This window comes from Festucalex cinctus, chromosome 6 (assembly GCF_051991245.1).
Source record: "Festucalex cinctus isolate MCC-2025b chromosome 6, RoL_Fcin_1.0, whole genome shotgun sequence".
In the NCBI taxonomy this organism is placed as follows: domain Eukaryota; kingdom Metazoa; phylum Chordata; class Actinopteri; order Syngnathiformes; family Syngnathidae; genus Festucalex; species Festucalex cinctus.
In genome coordinates this window covers 30,924,239-30,944,246 of record NC_135416.1, presented here as the reverse complement: position 1 = coordinate 30,944,246, position 20,008 = coordinate 30,924,239, and the positions used below count along the sequence as shown (strand labels likewise).

Sequence of the window (20,008 nt, the reverse complement as noted above, 5' to 3'; positions counted from 1 at the left end):
TCATAGCTCATTTCCTGTACATTTTAGCTATATGGTCCCGATAGACTTTTTTGTGCGTCTCGGGGTGCTACACGTGCCTGCCAATTTTCGTTGCTCTCGCTCAAACGTGCCGGGCTTGGTTTTTATTTTTCTACGCTAGGGGGCGCTATAGAGTCGCGTTGTTATAACGACTTCATAATATCAAATTTTTCGCCGGACCTGAGGAGTGTGCAAAGTTTGGTGAGTTTTCGTGAATGTTTAGGTCCTCAAAAATGCGATCGTTTACGGAGAAGAAGAAGAAGAAGAAGAAGAAGAAGAAGAAGAAGAAGAATAACTAGAGCTGCGAGCAGCTATAAAGGGCCCTCGCAACCCGGGCCACGTTGGGGTATATGCAAGTCGGGGGACTTGCACGTTGGGGTACTGTTAAATAGACAAGGACCATGGAAAATAGAAATGCATTTGCCGTGCCTTGTGTGTAAAAAGGTGCAGTAAAAGGCCAAAAATGATGCACAATTCCCAAAATAAATTCAAAAGTGTGGACTTTCTGATGTGTGTGCAAAGTTTCATGAAAAGTCGCTCGTTTGATATTCAAAACCAGCATCTGTTTATTTGAAAACATTGCATGGCACAGAGATGGTGTGTGATCAAATAAAAAGCTTTTTGATGACTCTTAATGTGGTGTCGCTGTGCAACACATATGTATTCATGACATAGTGAAGTATTGTGACAGTTTTGTAGGGTCCAGCAAACAGTAAATGTGTGACAGTTATTCAAGAAAAAATGTAGCTTTGAAGCAGGCTAACCAATGACATCATCTAAAGGGGAAAAAAGCACATGAGCAAGCATAGGTATAAGTAGAGGAGAAAAAGAGATGAAAGAAGTGCGAGAGATGGAACAGGAGAGGAATGCAGCTGTTTATGTATAGCTGTTGTAACAGGACAGATTAAATAACACTTTAACCTGGGGTTAACAGCGCCCTAGGACAGATAAACTCTTTAGTGTAAAAGTTTTCTGGGACAGATGAATCCCTTGGGGTCAAAGAGTTTGGGTTAGCACATAGTCTGTCTTAGGATAATGTAACCTCCATGGATGAATTAGTCCTAGGACGCTTTGACCTGCGGGCTAAAACTTCAGGGGGGTTAACCTGTCCTGTTATATTGTGATCATCGTCTTCGTGCATGTCCTCAGTGGCTTCTTCTGTCTGTGTGGCAGCATTTGATACATCTGTAGAACAAAAAAGAATGAAGAATCATGTTAGATCTGTGAAGTTTGGTTGTCTTAGGTGTAGTTTACAGAACAGTCGTGTGCATATTTTTAGCATGGTAGTGTCTTAATACAAATGCATATTATGTAATGCACTGTATATGGATATTACAGACGTAATATTTGACGGTGATCTTATATTCATAGTTTTTGCCCGTTAATAAATAATATAGCTAGTAAGTAATAAGACACGCAAAAATGGTATAGTTGAATCCTCTGGGTCAAAAAGCAATGTTTTAGGATTGTGTGATGAAATGATGAATAAAAGTAAGGATACGACAGGTACATAAATGGTTATATATACACACGGACATATATATTTATACAGTATAACAGTGCCGCATGTATTGGTTTTAAGGAAAGAGTTGAAAAGCAGTGTTCAGAAAAAAGCATAAGACGCACAAAGTACCATTTCACTACATGTAATAAGTTGTCAAGTAGACATGTGAATTAAGTGGTTAAGATAGTGGCTACTGTGCAAGTAAGCTTCAATTGTCTCTAAAAGGTTAGCATATGTGTTCTACATGATATCAATGGCTAGACGTGCTCGTGGAGAAACATTACAAACAGAAAAACACACTAAAGGTGCCTTTAACAAACCTGTTAATAAATGAGAACTTAATACATATATGTATGGCATACTGTATATGATTGAGAAAGTTGTCCTGTTTAATTTATGTATTGTATACTTACGGAAAAAAGTTGGCAATCTTTGCGTATGGAGATGATTAGATGGTCTTTATCAAAAGAGAATTTGCTTGTTGATTTGTTCATGTCCTGTAGAAAAGCAAAGGAGTAGAAATAAATACAGTATCATACTTCATAAACATACAAGAAATTTGTAGCTGTATTAACCATTGTTGGTATTTGAAGTGATAATTTAGGAATAGAAGTGTAGTGATTGCAGAATTTATAGAGTGCTTACCTTGTATGACTTTGTAGATGGAAATGTCTTTTGTTGAAAGAGCTCTTTGTTGTCTACTATATATGCAAGGACAAGCATAAGTAGGTGTGGTTATGAAGTACTTGACCATTGAAATAAAGCAGTGGTATCAAATGTATGGACCGTGGTTTGGCTCAGGCCTGCAAAGGGGTTTAATGTGGCACAAGAGATAATCTTGTAAGGTACAAAAAATAATAATAATATAATAGGTATGCCTCTGAGTTTTCACAAATCTAGGTCAAGTCAAGTCATCTTTAGTTATTTTGCGCTTGAATCATCCAATCGGAAATGCTCCATAAAAAATGTATAGAGGGTGCGATTTATTGCAAATTGCACAAGAAATCTCTAAAAATTCATGTTAATGACAAGTCTGATGTGTGTGCAAAGTTTCACGAGTTTTCACACATGTATAGATAAAAAAAAACAAAGCAGCACTTTACTTGGCAACCAATGCATCGCTATAGCAGCAGCGTGCGACAAAATAAAAAACTTTCGATAAATTTGCATCTTAAACATCTTAAGATGAAACACACCAAGTTTGAACACGGTCGGATGAATTTTGTAGGAGGAGTTAAAATATGACCCCTAAAAAAGGCCACAAAAAAAGTCTACAAATCCCATCATAAATCAAAATGGCGGACTTCCTGTTTGGTTTAGCACATGGTTCCAAGAGACTTTTTTGTACATCGTGGGCTCTTATGTATGCCTCTAAATTATCATAGCGCTAGGTGAAACGTACAACCGGGAATGCTTCGTTAAAGAGGAGTTTTTTAGCTCAAAATGTGATGCCCGGCCCCTACGGGACTTCCTGTTGGGTTTAGCACATGGCACCAAGAGACTTTTTTGTACATCGTGGGCTGTTACATTTGTCTCCAAATTTTCGTAGCTCTAGCTGCTTCGTACAACTGGGAATGCTTCATTAAGAAGTAATTTTTTCCTTTGCAAACTGTGCATGCCACGGCAACAGCGTGCGACAAAATAAAAAGCTTTCAATAACTTTTCATCTTCAACATCTTAAGATGAATCACACCAAGTTTGGAGATGATCGGATAAACTCTGTAGGAGGAGTTCGTTAAAATAAGACCCCTATGAAATGGCCCAAAAAATGGCAACACGTTCCAAAGTAAATCAAAATGGCGGACTTCCTGTTCGGTTTAGCATATGGTTCAAAAAGAGTTTTTTGTACCTTGAGGGCTGTTACATATGTCTTCAAATATTGGTAACTCTAGGTGAAATGTACAGCCGGGAATGCTTCATTAAGTTAGAATTTTGAAACACAAAATTTGATGCCTCGCCTCTGGCGGACTTCCTGTTAGGTTTAGCATATGGCACCAACAGGCTTTTTTGTAGATCATAGTCTGTTACATATGTGTACCAATTTTCGTAGCCCTAGATTAAACGTACCACCGGCAATGCTTCGTTAAGTAAGAATTTTGAAACTGTAAATTTGATGCCCCGCCACCGTCATATAGTATGTCAAAAACTTTAGATTTTTTACCATGATGTTGTCCCAGGTGTTGAGATGGTACAGCCCAAGTTTGAAGTCAATCGGGTTAACCGTGTAGGAGAAGCGGGCAAAAGTATGACCCCTGTAAATGTGCAAAAATGGGCCAAAATTGGACATTCAAATACTCATACCTCACTTCCTGTCTATTTTAGGGTACACATATCAAAGAGGTTTTTGTTCATCTGGATGTGCTACAGGTGCCACACAATTTTCGTAGCCATAGGACAATCGTAGCGGGACAGGGATCCGTTAAACCTATGTAGGTGGCGCTACAGAGCCATTTTTCTGTTATCATGTATGGCGACTTTAAAATATCAAATTTTTCGCCAGACCCGATCTGCGTGTAAAGTTTGGTGAGTTTTCGTTCATGTTTAGTGCCTCAAAAATGTGGTTGTTTGCGGAAAAGAATAATAACAAAGAAGAAGAAGAAGAATAATAATAAGAATTCCTTCAGGAACAATAGGGACCTCGCAGCGGTCGCTGCTCGGGCCCTAACTAGAGCTGCGAGCAGCTATAAAGGGCCCTCGCAGCCCGGGCCACGTTGGGGTCCTTGCACGTTGGGGTACTTGCACGTTGGGGTACTGGCACATTGGGGTACTGGCATATTGGAAGCAAAATTTCTTTGAAAATGGCATAATAAACGTTTACATGTAGAATATTTTTTTGCCAGTGTGTGTGTCAAGCTCAACGGGTTTTGGTGATTGTTAAGACCTGCAAAAATCAGCGTCCTTTTTTATTTTTAGGCAATGAGTTGCCCTGATTGGTATTTTTTTGTAAAAGTGTATATACACATCATCGCTCGTTGTACTCATTGCACAATGTTACTTTTATTGTCCAAAGGGGCAATCAAAAATGAATAAAACAAAATGGAAACGTACATACGTTTGGATCGGTGTGAAGCCAGTGAACAATTTGAGTGGTGGAAACTAAAAGAATATTCATAAATGACTTAGTTATCACACTTAGAATGAGTGTACATTTTTTGTACAAAATACCGTATGTGGGGTATTTTTTTTTCATGCCTCAAGGGCTACGTGGCGCTGCATATATAACTGAATGTTGTCATAGAGATAACTTCAGGCCTTGACGATAAACATACATGTCAAGTTTGGGATTTTTTGGAGCATGTACCGGGGAGTTATCAAGCATATCCTTTTTCATTGCGAAACACAAATTTTGATGCCCCGCCCTCATCATATAGTATTTCGAAAAGTCAAAATTTTTCCCCTTGTCGTTGGCTCAGGTCTTGACATGGTCCAGGCCAAGTCTTAACTCAGTCGGATGAAACGTGTAGGAGAAGTGGGCAAAAGTCTGCCCCCTGTGAAGGTGCAAAAATCGTCAAAAATGGGACATTCAAAAATTCGTAGCTCACTTCCTGTTCATTTTAGCATATGGGTACAAGAGACTTTTTTGTAGGTCTTGGGCTCCCTCATACACCTAAAAATATTCGTCGTTCTTGCTTAAACGTACAACCGGGGCTGCTTCGTTAAAGATTTCGAGGGGGCGCTATTGAGTCATTTTTGTAAAAATAGCACAATCAACAATAAAATATTGCTCATTTTACCAGGCCAGATGTGTGTGCCAAGTTTCATGAGTTTCTGTGCATGTTTAGACCCTCAAAACTGGCGTTGTTTTCTTGGTGAACAGCGCTTAGCCACACCCACAGCAATTCGCGAAAACTCACAAACTTCGTGTTGTGACATCATGAAGGCCGAAACCCTCATCTGAGCAAATATGAGGTAGGTCCAGTTTACGTGTTTGGAGAAAAACGTAGAAGAAAATTCGTAAGAAAAAAAATTGCCACTAGGTGGCGCTATCAGTTAGATGAAATGTAAGTTAGTAGATGTCTTTAGAGCTGGACTCTCATCAAATGTGTGAAATTTTGAGAAGATAGGATCATCTCAGTCAAGTTAATGCAGCTTTTATTGTCACGAAATATCTTCAGATTTTGCGTCACCGTAGCGGCCACGCCCTTTGGCGAAAAGTTACAATATTCGGTGTGGGGCATCATCAATATCTTAAGGCTTTTCTGACCAATTTTCAACTGGATCCCTTCAACGAGCTCAGCACAGTAGCTAAAAACGTAAAGTATGACATTTATTGTAACCACTAGGTGGCGCTATATGTATAACTGAATTTTGTCATATAGATGTTTTCAGGCCGTGACTATTACGTTGCCTGAGAAGTTTGAGATTTTTTGGAGCTTGTACATGGGAGTTATTCAGCATTTGCTCTTTCTGGACAAATGAGATTTTAAAGGCAATATTTGATGCCCCGCCCCCGTCATATAGTATTTCGAAAAGGCAAGATTTTTTGCCTAGTTGTTCTCTTAGGTCTTGAGATGATAAATGCCAAGTTTAAAGTCAATGGGATGAAAAATGTTTGCATAGGGGGAAAAAGTATGACCACAGTGAATGTGCCAAAATAGGCCAAAATTGGACATAAAAAAATTCATAGCTCATTTCCTGTACATTTTAGCTATATGGTCCCGATAGACTTTTTTGTGCGTCTCGGGGTGCTACACGTGCCTGCCAATTTTCGTTGCTCTCGCTCAAACGTGCCGGGCTTGGTTTTTATTTTTCTACGCTAGGGGGCGCTATAGAGTCGCGTTGTTATAACGACTTCATAATATCAAATTTTTCGCCGGACCTGAGGAGTGTGCAAAGTTTGGTGAGTTTTCGTGAATGTTTAGGTCCTCAAAAATGCGATCGTTTACGGAGAAGAAGAAGAAGAAGAAGAAGAAGAAGAAGAAGAATAACTAGAGCTGCGAGCAGCTATAAAGGGCCCTCGCAGCCCGGGCCACGTTGGGGTCCTTGCACGTTGGGGTACTTGCACGTTGGGGTACTGGCACATTGGGGTACTGGCATATTGGAAGCAAAATTTCTTTGAAAATGGCATAATAAACGTTTACATGTAGAATATTTTTTTGCCAGTGTGTGTGTCAAGCTCAACGGGTTTTGGTGATTGTTAAGACCTGCAAAAATCAGCGTCCTTTTTTATTTTTAGGCAATGAGTTGCCCTGATTGGTATTTTTTTGTAAAAGTGTATATACACATCATCGCTCGTTGTACTCATTGCACAATGTTACTTTTATTGTCCAAAGGGGCAATCAAAAATGAATAAAACAAAATGGAAACGTACATACGTTTGGATCGGTGTGAAGCCAGTGAACAATTTGAGTGGTGGAAACTAAAAGAATATTCATAAATGACTTAGTTATCACACTTAGAATGAGTGTACATTTTTTGTACAAAATACCGTATGTGGGGTATTTTTTTTTCATGCCTCAAGGGCTACGTGGCGCTGCATATATAACTGAATGTTGTCATAGAGATAACTTCAGGCCTTGACGATAAACATACATGTCAAGTTTGGGATTTTTTGGAGCATGTACCGGGGAGTTATCAAGCATATCCTTTTTCATTGCGAAACACAAATTTTGATGCCCCGCCCTCATCATATAGTATTTCGAAAAGTCAAAATTTTTCCCCTTGTCGTTGGCTCAGGTCTTGACATGGTCCAGGCCAAGTCTTAACTCAGTCGGATGAAACGTGTAGGAGAAGTGGGCAAAAGTCTGCCCCCTGTGAAGGTGCAAAAATCGTCAAAAATGGGACATTCAAAAATTCGTAGCTCACTTCCTGTTCATTTTAGCATATGGGTACAAGAGACTTTTTTGTAGGTCTTGGGCTCCCTCATACACCTAAAAATATTCGTCGTTCTTGCTTAAACGTACAACCGGGGCTGCTTCGTTAAAGATTTCGAGGGGGCGCTATTGAGTCATTTTTGTAAAAATAGCACAATCAACAATAAAATATTGCTCATTTTACCAGGCCAGATGTGTGTGCCAAGTTTCATGAGTTTCTGTGCATGTTTAGACCCTCAAAACTGGCGTTGTTTTCTTGGTGAACAGCGCTTAGCCACACCCACAGCAATTCGCGAAAACTCACAAACTTCGTGTTGTGACATCATGAAGGCCGAAACCCTCATCTGAGCAAATATGAGGTAGGTCCAGTTAACGTGTTTGGAGAAAAACGTAGAAGAAAATTCGTAAGAAAAAAAATTGCCACTAGGTGGCGCTATCAGTTAGATGAAATATAAGTCAGTAGATGTCTTTAGGGCTGGACTCTCATCAAATGTGTGAAATTTTGAGAAGATAGGATCATCTCGGTCAAGTTAATGCAGCTTTTATTTTCACGAAAAATCTTCAGACTTTGCGTCACCGTAGCGGCCACGCCCTTTGGCGAAAAGTTACAATATTCGGTGTGGGGCATGATCAACATCTTAAGGCTTTTCTGACCAATTTTCAAATGGATCCCTTCAACAAGCTCAGCACAGTAGCTAAAAACGTAAAGTATGACATTTATTGTAACCACTAGGTGGCGCTATATGTATAACTGAATTTTATCATATAGATGTTTTCAGGCCGTGACTATTACGTTGCCTGAGAAGTTTGAGATTTTTTGGAGCTTGAACATGGGAGTTATTAAGCATTTGCTCTTTCTGGACAAATGAAATTTTAAAGGCAATATTTGATGCCCCGCCCCCGTCATATAGTATTTCAAAAAGGCAAGATGTTTTGCCCAGTTGTTCTCTCAGGTCTTGAGATGATAAATGCCAAGTTTGAAGTCAATTGGATGAAAAATGTTTGCAAAGGGGGAAAAAGCATGACCACAGTGAATGTGCCAAAATAGGCCAAAATTGGACATAAAAAAATTCATAGCTCACTTCCTGTACATTTTAACTACATGGTCCCAATAGACTTTTTTGTGCGTCTCGGGGTGCTACACGTGCCTGCCAATTTTTGTTGCTCTAGCTCAAACGTGCCGGGCTTGGTTTTTATTTTTCTACGCTAGGGGGTGCTATCGAGTCGCATTGTTAGGACGACTTAATAATATCAAATTTTTCGCCGGGCCTGAGGAGTGTGCAAAGTTCGGTGAGTTTTCGTGAATGTTTAGGTACCCAAAATCGCGATCGTTTGCGGAGAATAAAGAAGAAGAAGAAGAAGAAGAATAACTAGAGCTGCGAGCAGCTATAAAGGGCCCTCGCAACCCGGGCCACGTTGGGGTATTTGCATGTCGGGGGACTGGCATATTGGAGTACTGTTTCATAGGAAACCGTCTAAATTGTAAATGTTTTAGACATGCAAAGTTTAATGGAAGGCCAAAAATGATGCACAATTTAAAATCAAAATGGATTGGCACATGGCTATAGAATACTTTTTGGAGGTATTAGGCTGATAGGTATGCCTCCCAATATTCACACATCTAGCTGAATCATATAAAAAACATTTTTCTTTGCAAACGATGCATCGCTACAGCAAAGGCGTGCAACAAAATAAAAAATTTCAATAACTTTTCATCTTAAATATCTTAAGATGAAACGCGCCAAAGAATATATGACGCCTATAAAAGGCCCCAAAAATGGCAACAAATACCAAAGTTAATCAAAATGGCAGACTTCCTGTTTGGTTTAGCATATGGCTTTAGAAACTTTTTTTGTAAGTCTTAGGCTGATAGGTATCCAAATTTTTTCACATCTAGCTGAATCATACATTTCCAAAAGCTTCATAAAAATGTCGAGATGGCGCTATTGAGCCATTTATTGAAAATTGCAGAAAAACTCTCTAAAATATTCATGCTTATGACAAGCCTGATGTGTGTGTAAAGTTTCATGAGTTTTTGCACATGTTTAGATAAAAAAAAAAAAAGCAGCATTTTACTTGGCAAACAATGCACCGCTATGGCAACGGCGTGCGACAAAATAAAACACTTTCGATAACTTTGTATCTTAAACATCTTAAGATGAAGCACACCAAGTTTGAAGACAGTCGGATAAATTTTGTAGGAGGAGTTCGTTAAAATATGACCCCTAAAAAAGGCCACAAAAAATGGCTACAAATCCCAACGTAAATCAAAATGGCGGACTTCCTGTTTGGTTTAGCAGATGGTTCCAAGAGATTTTTTTTGTACATCGTGGGCTCTTATGTATGCCTCTAAATTATCATAGCGCTAGGTGAAACGTACAACCGGGAATGCTTCGTTAAAGAGGAGTTTTTTACCTCAAAATGTGATGACCGGCCCCTACGGGACTTCCTGTTGGGTTTAGCACATGGCACCAAGAGCCTTTTTTGTACATCGTGGGCTGTTAAATTTGTCTCTAAATTTTCGTAGCTCTCGCTGCTTCGTACAACTGGGAATGCTTCATTAAGAAGGAATTTTTTCCTTTGCAAACTGTGCATGCCACGGCAACAGCGTGCGACAAAATAAAAAGCTTTCAATAACTTTTCATCTTCAACATCTTAAGATGAATCACACCAAGTTTGGAGATGATCGGATAAACTCTGTAGGAGGAGTTCGTTAAAATAAGACCCCTATGAAATGGCCCAAAAAATGGCAACACGTTCCAAAGTAAATCAAAATGGCGGACTTCCTGTTCGGTTTAGCATATGGTTCAAAAAGAGTTTTTTGTACCTTGAGGGCTGTTACATATGTCTTCAAATATTGGTAACTCTAGGTGAAATGTACAGCCGGGAATGCTTCATTAAGTTAGAATTTTGAAACACAAAATTTGATGCCTCGCCTCTGGCGGACTTCCTGTTAGGTTTAGCATATGGCACCAACAGGCTTTTTTGTAGATTATAGTCTGTTACATATGTGTACCAATTTTCGTAGCTCTAGATTAAACGTACCACCGGCAATGCTTCGTTAAGTAAGAATTTTGAAACTGTAAATGTGATGCCCCGCCACCGTCATATAGTATGTCAAAAACTTTAGATTTTTTACCATGATGTTGTCCCAGGTGTTGAGATGGTACAGCCCAAGTTTGAAGTCAATCGGGTTAACCGTGTAGGAGAAGCGGGCAAAAGTATGACCCCTGTAAATGTGCAAAAATGGGCCAAAATTGGACATTCAAATACTCATACCTCACTTCCTGTCTATTTTAGGGTACACATATCAAAGAGGTTTTTGTTCATCTGGATGTGCTACAGGTGCCACACAATTTTCGTAGCCATAGGACAATCGTAGCGGGACAGGGATCCGTTAAACCTATGTAGGTGGCGCTACAGAGCCATTTTTCTGTTATCATGTATGGCGACTTTAAAATATCAAATTTTTCGCCAGACCCGATCTGCGTGTAAAGTTTGGTGAGTTTTCGTTCATGTTTAGTGCCTCAAAAATGTGGTTGTTTGCGGAAAAGAATAATAACAAAGAAAAAGAAGAAGAAGAAGAAGAAGAAGAAGAAGAAGAAGAATTCCTTCAGGAACAATAGGGACCTCGCAGCGGTCGCTGCTCGGGCCCTAATAAGAAGAAGAAGAATTCCTACAAAAACAATAGGGCCTCGCAGCGGCACCGCCGCCGCCGCTGCTCGGGCCCTAACTAGAGCTGCGAGCAGCTATAAAGGGCCCTCGCAACCCGGGCCACGTTGGGGTATTTGCACGTCGGGGTACTGGCATGTTGGGGTACTGTCAAATAGGAAACCATCTAAATTTTAAACGTTTTTGCCATGCTTTGTGTTTGTAAAGTTTCATGGAAAGGCCAAAAATGATGCACAATTAACAAAATAAAATCAAAATGGATTGGCACATGGCTATATAGAATACTTTTTGAATATATTAGGCATGCCTGCCAATATTCACACATCTAGCTGAATCATATAATCGGAAAGACTTCATAAAAATGTCTAGAGGGCGCTATTGAAGCATTTATTGCAAATTTAATAAGAAATCTCTAAAATATTCATGCTTATGACAAGCCTGATGTGTGTGTAAAGTTTCATGAGTTTTTGCACATGTTTAGACCAAAAAAAAAAAAGCAGCATTTTACTTGGCAAACAATGCATCGCCATGAAACGGCGTGCGACAAAATAAATAACTTTCGATAACTTTGTATCTTAAACATCTTAAGATGAAGCACACCAAGTTTGAAGACAGTCGGATAAATTTTGTAGGAGGAGTTCGTTAAAATATGACCCCTAAAAAAGGCCACAAAAAATGGCTACAAATCCCAACGTAAATCAAAATGGCGGACTTCCTGTTTGGTTTAGCAGATGGTTCCAAGAGACTTTTTTGTACATCGTGGGCTCTTATGTATGCCTCTAAATTATCATAGCGCTAGGTGAAACGTACAACGGGGAATGCTTCGTTAAAGAGGAGTTTTTTACCTCAAAATGTGATGACCGGCCCCTACGGGACTTCCTGTTGGGTTTAGCACATGGCACCAAGAGACTTTTTTGTACATCGTGGGCTGTTAAATTTGTCTCCAAATTTTCGTAGCTCTAGCTGCTTCGTACAACTGGGAATGCTTCATTAAGAGGGAATTTTTTCCTTTGCAAACTGTGCATGCCACGGCAACAGCGTGCGACGAAATAAAAAGCTTTCAATAACTTTTCATCTTCAACATTTTAAGATGAATCACACCAAGTTTGGAGATGATCGGATAAACTCTGTAGGAGGAGTTCGTTAAAATAAGACCCCTATGAAATGGCCCAAAAAATGGCAACACGTTCCAAAGTAAATCAAAATGGCGGACTTCCTGTTCGGTTTAGCATATGGTTCAAAAAGAGTTTTTTGTACCTTGAGGGCTGTTACATATGTCTTCAAATGTTGGTAACTCTAGGTGAAATGTACAGCCGGGAATGCTTCATTAAATAAGAATTTTGAAACACAAAATTTGATGCCTCGCCTCTGGCGGACTTCCTGTTAGGTTTAGCATATGGCACCAACAGGCTTTTTTGTAGATCATAGTCTGTTACATATGTGTACCAATTTTCATGGCTCTCAATTAAACGTACCACCGGCAATGCTTTGTTAAGTAAGAATTTTGAAACTGTAAATTTGATGCCCCGCCACCGTCATATAGTATGTCAAAAACTTTTGATTTTTTACCATGATGTTGTCCCAGGTGTTGAGATGGTACAGCCCAAGTTTGAAGTCAATCGGGTTAACCGTGTAGGAGAAGCGGGCAAAAGTATGACCCCTGTAAATGTGCAAAAATGGGCCAAAATTGGACATTCAAATACTCATACCTCACTTCCTGTCTATTTTAGGGTACACATCTCAAAGAGGTTTTTGTTCATCTGGATGTGCTACAGGTGCCACACAATTTTCGTAGCCATAGGATAATCGGAGCGGGACAGGGATCCGTTAAACCTATGTAGGTGGCGCTACAGAGCCATTTTTCTGTTATCATGTATGGCGACTTTAAAATATAAAATTTTTCGCCAGGCCCGATCTGCGTGTAAAGTTTGGTGAGTTTTCGTTCATGTTTAGTGCCTCAAAAATGTGGTTGTTTGCGGAAAAGAATAATAACAAAGAAAAAGAAGAAGAAGAAGAAGAAGAATAATAAGAATTCCTTCAGGAACAATAGGGACCTCGCAGCGGTCGCTGCTCGGGCCCTAACTAGAGCTGCGAGCAGCTATAAAGGGCCCTCGCAACCCGGGCCACGTTGGGGTACTTGCACGTCGGGGTACTGGCACGTTGGGGTACTGTCAAATAGGACAAGACCATCTAAAATGTTTTTGACAAGCCTTGTGTGTGCAAAGTTTAATCAAAACGCAAAATATGGTGTGCAATTCCCAAAATAAATTCAAAATGGTGGACTTCCTTTTAGGTTTAGCATACGGCTACAGAATACCTTTTGTAGGTCTTAAGCTAATAGGTATGCCTCCCAGTTTTCATAAATCTTGGTCAAGTCATCTTTAGTTGTGTATTGCTTGAATCATACAATTGGAAATGCTCCATAAAAATGCATAGAGGGCGCTATTGAGCACAACGTTGGGTTACTTGCACGTCAGGGTACTGGCACGTTGGGGTACTGTTACATGGAACAAGGACCATTTAAAATGTTAGTTTTTTCCATGGCTTGTCTGTGCAAAGTTTAATGAGAAAGGCCAAAAATGATGTATAATTCCCAAAATAAAATCAAAATAGCGGACTTCCGCTTTGGTTTGGCAAATGGCTACCTAATACTTTTTTGTAGGTCTAGCATAATCATACAATCGGAAATGCTTCATAAAAATGTCTAGAGGGCGCTATTTATTGCAAATTGCACAATAAATCTCTAAAAATTCATGTTCATGACAAGTCTGATGTGTTTGCAAAGTTTCATGAGTTTTCATGTGTATAAAAAAAAAAAAAAAAGCAGCACTTGACAACTGTTACATGGAACAAGGACCATTTAAAATGTTAGTTTTTTCCATGGCTTGTCTGTGCAAAGTTTAATGAGAAAGGCCAAAAATGATGTATAATTCCCAAAATAAAATCAAAATAGCGGACTTCCGCTTTGGTTTGGCAAATGGCTACCTAATACTTTTTTGTAGGTCTAGCATAATCATACAATCGGAAATGCTTCATAAAAATGTCTAGAGGGCGCTATTTATTGCAAATTGCACAATAAATCTCTAAAAATTCATGTTCATGACAAGTCTGATGTGTTTGCAAAGTTTCATGAGTTTTCATGTGTATAAAAAAAAAAAAAGCAGCACTTGACAAACAATGCATTGCTATGGCAACAGCGTGTTACAAAATAAAAAACTTTCGATTACTTTGCATCTTAAACATCTTAAGATGAAACACACCAAGTTTGAAGACAGTCGGATAAATTTTGTAGGAGGGGTTCGTTAAAATATGACCCCTGAAAAAGGCCACAAAAAATGGCAACAAATCCCATCATAACTCAAAATGGCAGACTTCCTGTTTGGTTTAGCACATGGTTCCAAGAGACTTTTTTTTTGTACATCATGGGCTCTTATGTATGCCTGCAAATTATCATAGCGCTAGGTGAAACGTACAACCGGGAATGCTTCGTTAAAGAGGAGTTTTTTAGCTCAAAATGTGATGCCCGGCCCCTGGGGGACTTCCTGTTGGGTTTAGCACATGGCACCAAGAGACTTTTTTTGTACATCCTGGGCTGTTACATATGTCTACAATTTTTCGTCGCTCTAGCTGCTTCGTACAACTGGGAATGCTTCATTAAGAAGGATTTTTTTCCTTTGCAAAAAGTGCATGCCACGACAACAGCGTGTGATGAAATAAAAAACTTTCAATAACTTTTCATTTTCAACATCTTAAGATGAATCACACCAAGTTTGAAGATGATCGGATAAACTCTGTAGGAGGAGTTTGTTAAAATATGACCCCTATGAAATGGCCAAAAAAAATGGCAACACATTCCAAAGTAAATCAAAATGGCGGACGCCCTGTTAGGTTTAGCATATGGTTCAAAAAGAGTTTTTTGTACCTCGAGGGCTGTTATATACCTCTACAAATGTTGGTAACTCTAGGTGAAACGTACAGCCGGGTATGCTTTGTTAAAGAGGAGTTTTTTAGCTCAAAATGTGATGCCCGGCCCCTGGGGGACTTCCTGTTGGGTTTAGCACAGGGCACCAAGAGACTTTTTTGTACATCTTGGGCTGTTACATATGTCTACAAATTTCCGTAGCTCTAGCTGCTTCGTACAAATGGGAATGCTTCTTTAAGGATATTTTTTTTCCTTTAAAAACAGTGCATGCCATGCCAACAGCGTGCGACGAAATACAAAGCTTTCAATAACTTTTCATCTTCAACATCTTAAGATGAATCACACCAAGTTTGAAGATGATCGGATAAACACTGTAGGAGGAGTTCGTTAAAATAAGACCCCAATGAAATGGCCAAAAAAATGGCAACACGTTCCAAAATAAATCAAAATGGTGGACTTCCTGTTAGGTTTAGCATATGGTTCAAAAAGAGTTTTTTGTAGGTCATAGCCTGTTACATATGTGTACCGATTTTCGTAGCTCTAGATTAAACGTACAACCGGCAATGCTTCGTGAAGTAAGAATTTTTAAACTCTAAATTTGATGTGCCGCCGCCGTCATATAGTATATCAAAAACTTTTCATTTTTCACAATGATGTTGTCCCAGGTGTTGAGATGGTACATCCCAAGTTTGAAGTCAATCGGGTTAACCGTGTAGGAGAAGCGGGCAAAAGTATGACCCCTGTAAATGTGCAAAAATTTGCAAAAATTGGACATTTAAATACTCATACCTCACTTTCTGTCTATTTTAGGGTACACACTTCAAAGAGGTTTTTGTTCATTGGGATGTGCTACAGGTGCCACACAATTTTCATAGCTGTCGAACAATCGTAGCGGGACAGGGATCCGTTTAACCTATGTAGGGGGCGCTAAGGAGCCATTTTTCTGTTATCATGTATGGCGACTTTAAAATATCAAATTTTTCGCCAGGCCTGATGTGCGTGTAAAGTTTGGTGAGTTTTCGGTCACGTTTAGTGTCTCAAAAATGCGATTGTTTGCGGAGAAGAATAATAAGAATAAGAATAATAATAACTAGAGCTGCGAGCAGCTATAAAGGGCCACGTTGGGGTATATGCAAGTCGGGGGACTTGCACGTTGGGGTACTGTTAAATAGACAAGGACCATGGAAAATAGAAATGCATTTGCCGTGCCTTGTGTGTAAAAAGGTGCAGTAAAAGGCCAAAAATGATGCACAATTCCCAAAATAAATTCAAAAGTGTGGACTTTCTGATGTGTGTGCAAAGTTTCATGAAAAGTCGCTCGTTTGATATTCAAAACCAGCATCTGTTTATTTGAAAACATTGCATGGCACAGAGATGGTGTGTGATCAAATAAAAAGCTTTTTGATGACTCTTAATGTGGTGTCGCTGTGCAACACATATGTATTCATGACATAGTGAAGTATTGTGACAGTTTTGTAGGGTCCAGCAAACAGTAAATGTGTGACAGTTATTCAAGAAAAAATGTAGCTTTGAAGCAGGCTAACCAATGACATCATCTAAAGGGGAAAAAAGCACATGAGCAAGCATAGGTATAAGTAGAGGAGAAAAAGAGATGAAAGAAGTGCGAGAGATGGAACAGGAGAGGAATGCAGCTGTTTATGTATAGCTGTTGTAACAGGACAGATTAAATAACACTTTAACCTGGGGTTAACAGCGCCCTAGGACAGATAAACTCTTTAGTGTAAAAGTTTTCTGGGACAGATGAATCCCTTGGGGTCAAAGAGTTTGGGTTAGCACATAGTCTGTCTTAGGATAATGTAACCTCCATGGATGAATTAGTCCTAGGACGCTTTGACCTGCGGGCTAAAACTTCAGGGGGGTTAACCTGTCCTGTTATATTGTGATCATCGTCTTCGTGCATGTCCTCAGTGGCTTCTTCTGTCTGTGTGGCAGCATTTGATACATCTGTAGAACAAAAAAGAATGAAGAATCATGTTAGATCTGTGAAGTTTGGTTGTCTTAGGTGTAGTTTACAGAACAGTCGTGTGCATATTTTTAGCATGGTAGTGTCTTAATACAAATGCATATTATGTAATGCACTGTATATGGATATTACAGACGTAATATTTGACGGTGATCTTATATTCATAGTTTTTGCCCGTTAATAAATAATATAGCTAGTAAGTAATAAGACACGCAAAAATGGTATAGTTGAATCCTCTGGGTCAAAAAGCAATGTTTTAGGATTGTGTGATGAAATGATGAATAAAAGTAAGGATACGACAGGTACATAAATGGTTATGTAAGTGTAAAATTTGGCATGGTGTGTCCAGATACATGCAGGATAAGTATAAAATATTATGGTGTGTGATTGATTTTTTCTTAGTAAAAATTAGTATTGTAATGGTCAAGTCACAGTATGTCCAAAAATTTTTTTTTTTTAAATCTATGGTATGGAAACATCATAATCAGGGGCAAAGACATAAACATAATAATAGTAATTAATAATGATAGAATTTAAATACAATCTTTTCCATGAATATGTCAGTTATTTTGAGAAGATACAGAAAAAAAAGAACTTTGAAGTGTCTATCAGTGGATGAAAGAGGGCAAGATCACAGCATAGCTACATGATATCAGTCACATTTGAAAGTAATCAAGTGTAGTATGTATTCACATTATATACATTGAGAAATTGCGGCTCAATAATCAGTCAGTGTTTTAGTTAACAGTCCAATGTTACCTTCAAGATATTCCTAACAGAAAAAAAGGAACGTGCATTAACAAAAAAATGTCCATTGTCAAACATGTCATTCATTATACACAATGTGCAGGATGGGGATGCTTGCTGTGTTAGTGTTTGTGTGTCTTCCATGTCATATAGCTTACCATCACGGACAAATGCATCACATGCATCCTTTATATCCAATGCAGTCTGGAGTTCTTTCACAAGCTTGGTTTTGAAGTCTATCTGTTTTTCAAGTGCTCGATTGACTCGAGTCACATGGACTAGTTGGTTCATTTGGGAATGAAGATCAAGGCTGCGCTGGTATAAGTCGTTGCGACTGGAAGCATGATCAATGCATGCATACAGTAATGACAAAGCATTCAATGAAAATCAGTCATGTTAGATTCCATGATTCTAAATAGCAGAGGTAACGTGTTGGTGCAAAACGTTGTGGTCGTGTTGCATGTTACTCAATGGCTGTGTGTGTCAAAACGAGTTTATTTGAAAGAATATACAAATATATACACACGGACATATATTTATACAGTATAACAGTACCGCATGTATTGGTTTTAAGGAAAGAGTTGAAAAGCAGTGTTCAGAAAAAAGCATAAGACGCACAAAGTACCATTTCACTACATGTAATAAGTTGTCAAGTAGACATGTGAATTAAGTGGTTAAGATAGTGGCTACTGTGCAAGTAAGCTTCAATTGTCTCTAAAAGGTTAGCATATGTGTTCTACATGATATCAATGGCTAGACGTGCTCGTGGAGAAACATTACAAACAGAAAAACACACTAAAGGTGCCTTTAACAAACCTGTTAATAAATGAGAACTTAATACATATATGTATGGCATACTGTATATGATTGAGAAAGTTGTCCTGTTTAGTTTATGTATTGTATACTTACGGAAAAAAGTTGGCAATCTTTGCGTATGGAGATGATTAGAGGGTCTTTATCAAAAGAGAATTTGCTTGGTGATTTGTTCATGTTCTGTAGAAAAGCAAAGGAGTAGAAATAAATACAGTATCATACTTCATAAACATACAAGAAATTTGTAGCTGTATTAACCATTGTTGGTATTTGAAGTGATAATTTGTCATGTTTTGGTTCTGTTTAGGGTGGGTTTTTGCTTTGTTTTTTGTTGGGTTTGTAGTTTGTCATGTTTATGTTCTGACTTCCTGGTTTTCCCTAGTCTCGTTTAGCCTTTCCATGTCCACCTGTGTGTACCTGCCCGTCCTCATGTGCCAACCAATCAGCACCCCCTTCCATTTGTGTCTTGCCCAGCTGTGTCTCGTCGTGTGTAATTAGTGTGTGTATTTAGTTACTGGTTTTCGTGTCAGTGTTTGCCGGTTCATTATTCTTGTTTCCCCACGTTCATGTTGCCAGTGTTTTCGTCTGTTCCTGTATAGTTTTCCCTCTGGTATTTTTTGTATTCGTTGTCTTCAAGCCCTGTTTGCTACTTTGGTTTTTGTTGGATTAAATTTACTTCTTTTTCCGCACCTCTGCCTCCCTGCCTCGTTCGCCTCCTGCATTTGGGTCCACCACCACGCTTCCTAGATCACGACATAATTTAGGAATAGAAGTGTAGTGATTGCAGAATTTATAGAGTGCTTACCTTGTATGACTTTGTAGATGGAAATGTCTTTTGTTGAAAGAGCTCTTTGTTGTCTACTATATATGCAAGGACAAGCATAAGTAGGTGTGGTTATGAAGTACTTGACCATTGAAATAAAGCAGTGGTATCAAATGTATGGACCGTGGTTTGGCTCAGGCCTGCAAAGGGGTTTAATGTGGCACAAGAGATAATCTTGTAAGGTACAAAAAATAATAATAATATAATAGGTATGCCTCTGAGTTTTCACAAATCTAGGTCAAGTCAAGTCATCTTTAGTTATTTCGCGCTTGAATAATCCAATCGGAAATGCTCCATAAAAAATGTATAGAGGGTGCGATTTATTGCAAATTGCACAAGAAATCTCTAAAAATTCATGTTAATGACAAGTCTGATGTGTGTGCAAAGTTTCACGAGTTTTCACACATGTATAGATAAAAAAAAACAAAGCAGCACTTTACTTGGCAACCAATGCATCGCTATAGCAGCAGCGTGCGACAAAATAAAAAACTTTCGATAAATTTGCATCTTAAACATCTTAAGATGAAACACACCAAGTTTGAACACGGTCGGATGAATTTTGTAGGAGGAGTTAAAATATGACCCCTAAAAAAGGCCACAAAAAAAGGCTACAAATCCCATCATAAATCAAAATGGCGGACTTCCTGTTTGGTTTAGCACATGGTTCCAAGAGACTTTTTTGTACATCGTGGGCTCTTATGTATGCCTCTAA

At 38.9% G+C, this 20,008-nt stretch overlaps 1 long non-coding RNA gene across 1 annotated transcript; it reads right to left on the bottom strand.

The window, feature by feature from the left end:
* Nucleotides 1-16,421: 16,421 nt before the first annotated feature.
* LOC144021032 (uncharacterized) lies at nucleotides 16,422-19,722 on the bottom strand. The gene is made up of 5 exons (XR_013284032.1): nucleotides 19,279-19,722; nucleotides 19,164-19,216; nucleotides 18,570-18,653; nucleotides 17,819-17,994; nucleotides 16,422-16,894 (listed from the first exon to the last, which is right to left on the bottom strand). It is a non-coding gene; the product is annotated as an uncharacterized LOC144021032 (long non-coding RNA).
* Between the last annotated feature and the right edge of the window lie 286 nt (nucleotides 19,723-20,008).